The following is a 10,858-nucleotide window of genomic DNA, read 5'->3' as shown; positions in this document are numbered from 1 at the left end:
TATTATATTGGATTAGCCATTAATCCAATAACCCAATAAGTCTAACCCATTAATCCAATGTGTCCAATTCGGATTGGACTCAATCCAATGAGTGGGTTCATTTGAGTCTAACTCAATTAGTAATCAAAAGGTCTAATCATCTCATGATTGACTCTTAGGGATAATTACTAACAATAACCTGGCAGATCCTTTCACTAAGGCCCTTCCGGCGAAAGCTTTTGATCGACATATTGAAGGAATGAGAATCAGATGTATGGCAGCGTTTATGGCAGCATAGTCTTTTAGTATAAGTGGGAGATTGTTAGAGTGTATACTAAAAGCCTAGCTTTTTGTAAATATTTATTTTGAAATAAAGAATCACATTGGTCAAATGTCTACATTTATGTGCTAAGTGTAGTTGTTCAATTAATTTATATTATAGATAACATGGTGTGTGGTGTCACATACAGAAGATCATGTTATCAGTTTCTTATAAATTATAAACAGTAGCTCTCGACTAAGATGGATAGGAACAAACCATTGCAATAGTCGTAGTGTAATTTGGTATTAGTTTATCTTGACTATAAAATTACACTAGTACACACTGAGTGTATTGAGTAGGACCATTTAAGGTAAGTTCTTTTTATACTGACTGAATAAAATAATAAGACCTTTGTTATTATGAAAGTGAGTGCTCTTAATCATGATATAATAACAGGCACAAATACTTAATATTCATTTCTTTAATTTATCAAAGGGTGCGATTTAGTTCGATAAATCAATAGGCCTGATAAGTTGGGAAATGATATTATTTATCTGGTGTGTTGTTGATTATAGAATGAAAATGTGTCCTAGTAATCTTAGTTGATGATGTTCCCAAGAGAAGCTCATAAGGATTGTCATGTAAACCTTGCAGGTGGACTTAGTCCGACATGATGATAAGGTTGAGTGGTACTACTCTTTGGGATAGATATTAATTAAAGTGAGTTGTCAGTAACTCATTTAATTAGTGGACATTCTATATCTTAAACACAGGGAGACTAACACACTCATGATAAGAAAGAGCCCATATAGTAATATGGGTTTGGTGCGGTAGTTCAATAATAACTCTTTAGTGGTATAAGTTATTATTGATGAACTCGAGTTGGGTGTTTGGGGCAACACGGGAAGCTCAAGTTCATCGGGAGACCAAAATCAATTCCTCCTCTCGGTCCCTGTCGTAGTCTCTTATTTATAAAGTATTATACCCACCTATACCCACCTTCTTATCCACCTTAAGGTGGCTGGCCAAGCCTTGCTTGGAGCCCAAGCTAGGGCCGGCCAAACCAAGGTGAGATGGTTTGAAGAGGTGGCCGACCCTAGCTTGAACCCAAGCTTAGGTGGCCGACCACAATAAAATAAAAGGGATTTTATTTTTTAAAATCTTTCCTTGTGTGGAATCCATGATTTAAAAGAGAGTTTTAAAATTAAATCTTTCCTTTTATAGTTTCTACAAAAGATTAAGAGAAAGATTTGATATCTTTCTTTATTTGTAATTAAAAGGAAGATTTTAATTTTGGAGAAAACTTTCCTTTTTTGTAATCATCTACATGTTTTAATAGAGAGATTTTAATTTATAAAAATTTCCTTTTATGACTAACCATGAAGGGAATTTTTAAAAGAGAAAATTTTATTTTAAAAATTTTCGGAAACAAATTAGGAAGTTTTAATTTTGTGTTTAAAACTTTCCTTGTTTGGAGGAGATGGTGGTGGTCGGCTATTAAGTGTTTAAAAAGAAAATTTTAATTAAATTTTCCTTTTTAAACATTGGCAAGGAATATAAGGAAATTTTATTTATAAAACTTTCCTTATTTACCAAGACCAAGGAATATAAAAGAGAGGGTAGAGGTGCCTCACCTCATAACATATGATCTAGTATTCCTCTCTTCTATTCCTTGGTGGTGTGGTCGACCCTCTCTTCCTTTTCTTCTCCTATTCTTCTTCCTTGTGTGGTCGTCGACATCTTCATCTCAAGGAGCTTGGTGGTGGTCGAATCTTGTTAGAGGAAGAAGGAGAGATAGGAGGCTTTGTTTCTTAGCATCCCTTGGAGCTTGTTTGTGGACGAAAGTTCTTCATCTCTTGAAGATTGTTGGTGGCCGAAACTTGCTTGGAGAAGAAGGAAGCTTGGGTGGATTCTCGTCTCGATAGATCGTCGCCCACACAACGTCTGAGATAAGAAGAGGAATACGATAGAAGATCGTGAGGTCTATATGCTACAAAAGATATAACTAGTTATTTGTTTCCGCATCATAACTAGTTCATCCTTTTGTTTAGATCTTGAAATACTAAATACAAGAGGCTAGAGATTCTAGGTTTTCAGATTTGTGATTCGATTTGTCTTTCTTTGTTTTTTCGATCTTGTGATTCGATTGTTCTTTTTGGTTAAACCTAGGGTTACCATAAGGAGATTAAATATTGAATTTCTTTGTAAGGCTTTGTCTAGGCAGTGGTGGATGATCCCATACCCAAGAAGGCCTAGTGCCTCGCCACGTTTGACCTGGAAGCCAAACTTTGAAATAAATATTTAATCAAATTTGAAACATAGGTGGATTTGGATCAATAATGTTAAGCATCGTTTGCGATCCAAGTCTAAACCTTTAAGAACAGATAAATTGAATTTGGAATCAATAATGTTAAGTTCTTTTTTTTATTCCAAATTTAATTTCTAAAGAACACAATAGGTTGTTAGGAAAGGTTCAGGACTTGTACAAAATTTTTGTACAGGGGAACCAGTACGATATTCCGAGTAGCAACCAACAAAACCTTCAACGAATCATCTGTAGTATTCGGCCAATCCCAAGAAACTGTGGATCTCCTAGATTGATTTCATCTGCTCCTAACTGGTTTCAACCTCGATCTTCTAAGGATCTATGGGAATACCTCATCTAGATACCATGTGCCCCAGAAAATCGACTGAGGATAGCTAGAAAGAACGCTTGCTGGACTTCGCATATAGACTATGTTATCGAAGAGTCTCCAAGACTATGTGGAGATGTTGTGCATGTTCCCCCTCGAAACGTGAGTAGATCAAGATGTTGTTGATGAAAATGATAACGAACTGATCTAGATACTCCAGAAAGATGCGATTCATTAAATCCATAAACACCGCTGGAGCATTGGTAAGCCCAATTGGCATTACCAAGAATTCTAATGTCCGTATCTGGTATGGAATGCTGTCTTTGGAAAAGCAGATTCACGCTGTTTTACGGAGAGACCGATCCAAGTGTGGCTCAATCTTGGATAGAGACCTTGGAGTGGAGTTTCTTCTATATGGCTTGCTCTGAGTGGGAGAAGGCAGAGCTAGCTGCTTACCATTTACGGGACGAGACCGACATCTGGTGGGATATGCAATGCTCGATTGTAGGTGAGCAGCACATCTCTTGGGCAAAATTTAGAGAGGCTTTTGAGAGAGAATACTTCCCACGGTCATATCAGATGTCACGTTGATAGGATTTTCTGAGTTTTTAGTAGAACAACCGCACGGTGACAGAATACAATGCCAAATTTAATCGGTTGGCCAGATTTTGTCCAAAGTTAGTTGCTGAGGACATGTCTCATATGCTTCAGTTTGTCCAGGGACTAGATGGACATCTACAAGTAAAGATTGCAGGTTTTGACAACTCATCTTATATAGATGCATTGGATAGAGCTCTGATGATTGAGGCGGCTCAGCAGAGAGCGAATGCGGACAAGAAAAGGAAGCAGACAGATCGGACTTCAGGACAGACCCAGCAACCACAGTCTACCGGACAACAGCAGAGTGGTCACAGTCAATCAGGTCAGGGTACTTCTTGGCATCAGGCCGACCTCTGAAATCAAGGCGAACTTCCACCGGACATTTTCGGTCTTCTCAGTAGACCCGGAAATAATCCTCCAGTGTCATGCGCTGCACCCGATGTGGATCTAGAGATCACATCACATCAGCCTACTCTTTGGGATAATCAGTTTGCTATTATTGTAAACTGCCTGGGCACATGAGCCGAGATTGCTCACTGAAGGCTTAACATGTGGCTTCCAGAGTTACTGTTCAGGGAGGATAGTTCAGTCAGACAGGGACTCAGCGAGGGTGCAGAAAGCCCAATCTTCGCATCGTCCGCAACGGACAACCCCTCTAGCAGTAGCTGCATTATATGCATGGACAGGAGTACTACAGTGCTCACACGGTATCGCAGGATTCTGTTTCAAGACCTTAATATCAGCTACAGCCCCAGCCATTGGTCCAATACCAATCACAACCTCAATTTGTTGTGATCAAAAAAGATGTCCACATATCTCCACAATGGTATGATATTGTCCACTTTGGACCTATGCCCTCATGACTTTGCTCTTGGGCTCTACCCAAAAGGCTTTAAGCCAATGGAGATATCCTACATCCTTTTAACCCTATGATCTTTCCCAAATCTTTCCAATGTGTTGGAACCCCATGAAGGTTTTGATGTGATCAACAAGTTAAGTTAGATCCTGTGGTATTTTAACCTTGTGTCTAAGTGTGCAGGAGCTTAGGAGCACAGGGAGCCGAGCAAAAGACGCAGCTAGTGAGAAGGATGGCATGGGAGGGAGCCAACGGACTCGGTGCGTCTGAGGTATGAGGTGTTGTAGAAGAGTACGCGGGCGGACGAGAAGGAGGTGCGTGGCATTTCTGAGGGACGAGAAGCCGGAGTGGAAGGTTGCTTGAGAAGGCCGAAATTGGGTTCGGATGAGTCTTATTTCAGTTGGCTAAAATCACCCAAGCGAGCGGAGCTGGAGCGGAAGACCCGGACTGAGGCGAGCAGCACCGAAACCATTCTGGGTGCCCGACATTGAATTTTGACTAGGAGCGCGTCAAACATGATCCGTAAGGGGATAAAAGTTTATCCCCTCCCAGGCACCTGGAACCCTTCCAGGCGCCTCGACCAAGGCTATAAATACAGCCTTGGTCCAGAAGCTTTGAATTCATTCCAAGCATTAGCATTCCAACACTTGTACGCTTTCTTTTAGAGTTGAGCTTTTATTTCTTGTACGTCATTGCTGTAAGAGGCTTCTCTGCCTGAAGGAGATACTAGTGCAACACTTTCCTTGGATTAACAACCTCCCCTGTTGTAACCAAGTAAACATCTTGTGCCTCTTCTTTTCTGTTTTAATTTATTGCTTTTATAATTTATGCAAGTGTTCTTTTGAAAAGCTGAGAAGGGTTTCTTTTTATTATTTGCAGGCTATTAAACCCCATTTCTAGCTGACCCAATGCGGTCCAACAAGTGTTATCAAAATGAGGTTGCTTCAGGAGGACTAACCGCCGATCGAAGCAAAGATGATGGTCGGACCGAGCATATACCCGCCGAAGTTCGAAGGAGAATTCGCTACCTGGAAAAAGTAAATGCAGGTATTTTTAAAAATCGATTTTGATTTATTATTAATTATGAAATTCAATTTTGTAGCCCAGAGGGTAAAGAGAAGTATCAGTGGACAAAAAAGGAGCAGACCGACTACGTGCCAAATGGAAAAGCAGAGTACTATCTGCTGAGCGTTCTTCAGCCACAAGAAGTCAACCAAATCGGCAAATATGACTCCGCAAAGGAACTTTGGGAGAAGTTTCTTGAGCTGCATGAAGGGACGTCTGAAGCCAAGCTCGCAAGATGGGATCTACTTCACAACCAGCTCACCAACCTACAACTTGGAGAAGTTGAAACTGTTGGATGCTACTCAAAATTCTGTTCTGTTTCCCTTGTACAAAAATTTGTACAAGCACAGAACTTTTCCTAGCAACCCATGTGCTTTTCATAAGTTAAACTTGGATTGCAAATGAAATTTAACATTATTAATCCAAGTTCGACCCATGTGAGAAGTTAAACTTGGATTGTAAACGGAACTTAACATTATTAATCCAAGTTCAACTTAAGTGTTCTTCAGAAGTTAAACCATATTACAGAAGTTGATTAAATATCTATTTCAAAGATTGGCTTCCAGGTCGTTGGCGAGGTACTTGACCTTCTTGCTTATGGGATCATCCACCACTTCTGAGACAAAGCCTTTCAAAGAAATTGAATATTTAAACTCCTCACAGTAAACCCTAGGTTTAACTAAAGAGACCTCAATCAAAGCACAAGATTGAAAACACTAAATTGAAGCACAAAATCAAAACACAAAATCGCTAGCCTCTTGTGTTGCTATTTCAGGATCCATACAAAGAACACAGACTAATTACGCAGCGGAAACAAATAATTAGTTATACCTTTCTTTGTAACTTAAAGACCTCTTGATCTTCTATTGTATTCCTGTCCTCCTCTTGGATGTCGTGTGAGTGACGATCTACCAAGATGAAATCCATCGAAACCTTCTTCTTTGTCTACAAATTTCGGCCACCCAAGGAATGCCAAAATAGGAAACTTCCTTCTCTTCTTCTTCCCTTGCAAGCAAACCGGCTACAAAAAGATGAAGCTTGATGTGCCGCCAACCTCAAGCAAAGAAAACAAAGGGAGAAGAGAAAGAGAAGGGCCGACCACCAAGGAAAAGAGAAGAGAGAACTTTAGGTTGTGTTGTGTCATAAGGCACCATCTACCTCTCTTTTATAATCCTTGGTGAATGCTAAAAAGAAAACTTTTAAACATAATTAAAACTTCCTTTTAATTCCAATCATGGCAAAAAGAAAATTTTAATAACAATTAAAATCCCTCTCTTTTAAATTTCCTATTGTGATGGATACAAAAGGAAAGTTTAAAATTAAACTTCTCTTTTAAATCATGGTTACAAAAAAGGAAAGTTTTATCAAAATTAAAATCTCTCCATAAAAAGAATGATTTTAAAATTTAAAACTCTCTTTTAAAACCATGTGGATGGCTTCAAAAAAGGAAAGATTTTAAAATTAAAATCTCTCTTTTAATCCTTTGTAGATTGCTATAAAAGGAAAGATTTTAACAAAAATTAAAATATCCCTTTTATTTCTTTAGTGGCCGGCCCCTTGCTTGGTCACCAAGCAAGGCTTGGCCAGCCACATCTTGGACACCAAGATGGGCTTGGCCGGCCCCTTGCTTGGGCACCAAGCAAGGATGTGGTCGACCCCTAGCTTGGGTAAGAAGCTGGGCTTTGGGTGGATAAAAAGGCTTTTAATAAGAGGCTACAACAGGGACCGAGAGTAGGAATTAGTTTTGGCCTCCCGATGAGCTTGAGCTTCTTGTGTTCCCCCCAAACACCCAACTCAAGTTCATCAATAATAACTCATACCACTAAAGAGTTATTATTGAACTACCGCACCAATCCCATATTACATTATGGGCTCCTTCTTATCATGAGTGCATTAATCTCCCTGTGTTTAAGGTATCGAATGTCCATTAATTAAATGAGTTACTGACAACTCACTTAATTAATATCTAGTTCCAAGAGTAGTACCACTCAACTTCATTGTCATGTTGGAACTAAGTCCACCTACAGGGTTTACATGACAATCCTTATGAGCTCCTCAAGGGGACATCATCAACCTAGATAACTAGGACACTATTAGTTACTACTCGAAATACCGTCCTAGTTCGCCTGTACAAAAATTTATACAAGCATAGAACTATCCTTGCTACCCATGTGCTCTACTAAAGTTAAATTTGGATTGCAAATGATGCTTAACATTATTAATCCAAATTTTCCTTTAGAAGTTAAACTTGGATTGGGAACGAAATTTAACATTCTTACTCCATGTTCAACCGATGTGGTCTTCCTAAGTCAAACCATATTACAGAAGTTATCAAATATCTATTTCAAAGATCAGCTTCCAGGTTAAACATGGCAAAGCACTAGGCCTTCTTGAGTATGAGATCATCCACCACTTCCTAGACAAAGTCTCACAAAGAAATCAAATATTTAATTCTTACAGTAAACTAGGTTTAACTATAGAGACCTCAATAGAAACACATTATCGAAACATGAAATCAAAAAATAATATCGATAACAAAACTTAAAACCGACAACCTCTTGTGTTTGGTTTTTCAAAATCTATACAAAAGATGAACTAGTTATGATGTGCAAACTAATAACTAGTTATACCTTTTGCAGCTTATAGACCTCTTGATCTTCTATTGTATTCCTCTCCTTCTCTTGGACGTCGTGTGGGTGACGATCTTCCAAGATGAAATCCACTCAAGCTTCTTCCAAGGCTTTCAAGATCCGGCCACCAACTAACCTCCAAGGGATGTAGACAAGAGAGCTTCCTTCTCTTCTTCTTCTCCTTCAAGCAACCGACCACCAAGAGATCTCCCACAATTGATGCCATCAGCCTCCAAGGAAGAAAACAAAAGGAGAAGAGAAAAGGAACAAGGGCCAACCACCAAGGATTGGAAGAGAGGAATAGAAGATGTGTTGTGAGGTGAGGCACCCACTCCTTCTCTTTTATAATCCTTGGTCTTGGCAAAAAAAGAAAGTTTTGTAACAAAAAATAAAACTTCCTTTTTATCATGACATGGTCGGCCACAAGCTTGTGCTCCAAGCAAGGAAAGATTTTAAATAAAATTAAAATCTCTCTTTTAAAATCCCTTTTGTGGATAGTTATAAAAAAAATGTTTTATAAATTAAAATATCTCTCTTTTAAATCCTTTTATGGATATCTATAATAGAAAAGATTTAAAATAAAATATGGTTACAAAAAAGGAAAGATTTATAACAAAAATTAAAATCTTTCTTTCACATTATAGATAACTAGAAATAAGGAAAAATTTCAAATCTCTCTTTTATTCCATTGTAGAAAGCTATAAAAGGAAAGATTTTAAAATTTAAAACTCTCTTTTAAAATCATCATAAAAGGAAAGTTTTTAACAAAATAAAAACTCCTTTTATTTCCATTTGTGACCAATCTAAAAAGGAAAGTTTTATATTAAAATCATTCTTTTAAATCCTTTTTATGGATCTCTATAAAAGGAAAGATTTTACAAAAAATAAAACTTCCTTCTCTTCTTGTGTGTGGCCGACCCCTTGCTTGGGCACCAAGCAAGGCTTGGCCGGCCCTATCTTGGGCTCTAAGCTAAGCTTGGCGGACCCCTTGCTTGGGCACCATGCAAGGCTTGGCCGGCCCTAGCTGTTAGCTAGAGCCCTAGAGCCAATAATTTGATGATTGTATTATGGACTTGTTGTATCATATTCTATATAAATAAAGGAATTTGATTTTTGGTTATTATACTTACTTGTATTGGTGCCAAATAAACTAAGTATAATAACCTCCTTGAGTAGAAGGTTCTTACCTATATCAATCGATTAGTTGAATCGATAGTGAGATGATATAGGGAACACTACTCTTAATCATTCCTAGTCGAGTATTAACATTCAGGGACAATGTTAATGCAATAAGACTAGCATGTAGGTCAACTCGATGACTTGATCTCACAAGTCATGGATATAGAGATATCAAGTTGACACATGGGTATGCATTAGAGAATGTATACTGAATGACCCGCCATGAGAAAGTATCATGGATCGTTATATGAGTGTCATATACTTTCTCATGTGGCTATTAGTATGACTACTAGTCCTTAGACCTGAAGCCACCATGGATTCCTACATAAGGAGTTATGTACTTTGATTTCGTCAAACGTCACCCGTAACTGGGTGGACTATAAAGGCGATTACTGGGTATGTAACGAATTATGCAGAGGGATGTGAGTGATGTAGATGGGATCTATCCCTCCTATATGACGGGAGTGACATCGATATTCTTGATAAAGTGAGACCACGAAGTGCATGGCCATGCCCAAATGAATCAATATGAGATATTGAGCTCATTTGATTTAGTGTGTCTACTTGGAGTTCAAGATTTAGATTGATCAGAGGATGACATGGTCTATGCCTCACATTGATCAATCTATATGTCTAGGATAGAAGGACACTTGTCATATATTGTGAAGAGTCACAATTAGTAGTCACAAGGTGATGTTGGATCTCAACATTCTTGTAACTTGGGTAGTAATGATGTGTTGCTAGATACCGCTCATTACTTATGCGCCTAAATGGGTTTAGGGGCATTGCCAACGTTACAAGAGCCTATAGGGTCACACACTAAGGACAATTAGATGGAGATTAGGTTCATATGATGAACCAAGAGGATTAGATTCATTTGATGAATCAAATTGGATTAAGAGTAATCCTAATTGGGCTAATTGAGTTGGACTCAAGTTGATTCATGTGTTCAATGAGTCTAATTTAGATTATGACTCATTGAATCAATTTAATTAAATGAATTAGATTCATTATATTAAATTGGCTTGAATTAAATGGTTGGATTAGATCAACTATGAGAGAGATTAAGTCAAGTTTGACTTGACTTGAGAGGAAGAGGAAAAGTCATGTTTGACTTGACTTTATGCCACATCATAAGTGAGTTGGCAAGATGTGGACCAATGATGATGCTCCACATCATCATGGTTACTTAAGTGAGATGCCACCTCATGGAGGTTACAATTCTTCACTTTAATGGCCTCCAAATTAATTGTGATTAATATGAAAGGGGGTTACACAACTAATGGTGGCCGGCCACTTTTGTGTGTGGATGAAAATTCATTTTTGATTCATTCTCATTCACTTCATCTTCTTCCTCATGCTCTCATTCTCTTCTCCCTCTCCTCCTTCATGGCCGAACTACCTAGGTGCTAGCACACCTATTGTTTGGTCTTCTCCACCTAATTAGTTCGTGTGGATACGCATAGAGAGTTGTCTACTTTGACAACTTGAGATCCGACATCTCTTTGGACGAGCGGGATACGAAAAGGGAACGCATCGAAGGTATAAGCTCTTCTTCTTTGTAGATCTAGAGTAGATCGAGGTTTAGAAACTTGTACTCGTAAGTTTTTCGAAAGTTTTATCTTCGCACGGATCCGGTGGCTTGGGGCTTCGG

The sequence above is a fragment of the Zingiber officinale genome, chromosome 9A (assembly GCF_018446385.1).
Source record: "Zingiber officinale cultivar Zhangliang chromosome 9A, Zo_v1.1, whole genome shotgun sequence".
Lineage (NCBI taxonomy): Eukaryota > Viridiplantae > Streptophyta > Magnoliopsida > Zingiberales > Zingiberaceae > Zingiber > Zingiber officinale.
This window is presented reverse-complemented; position numbering follows the sequence as displayed.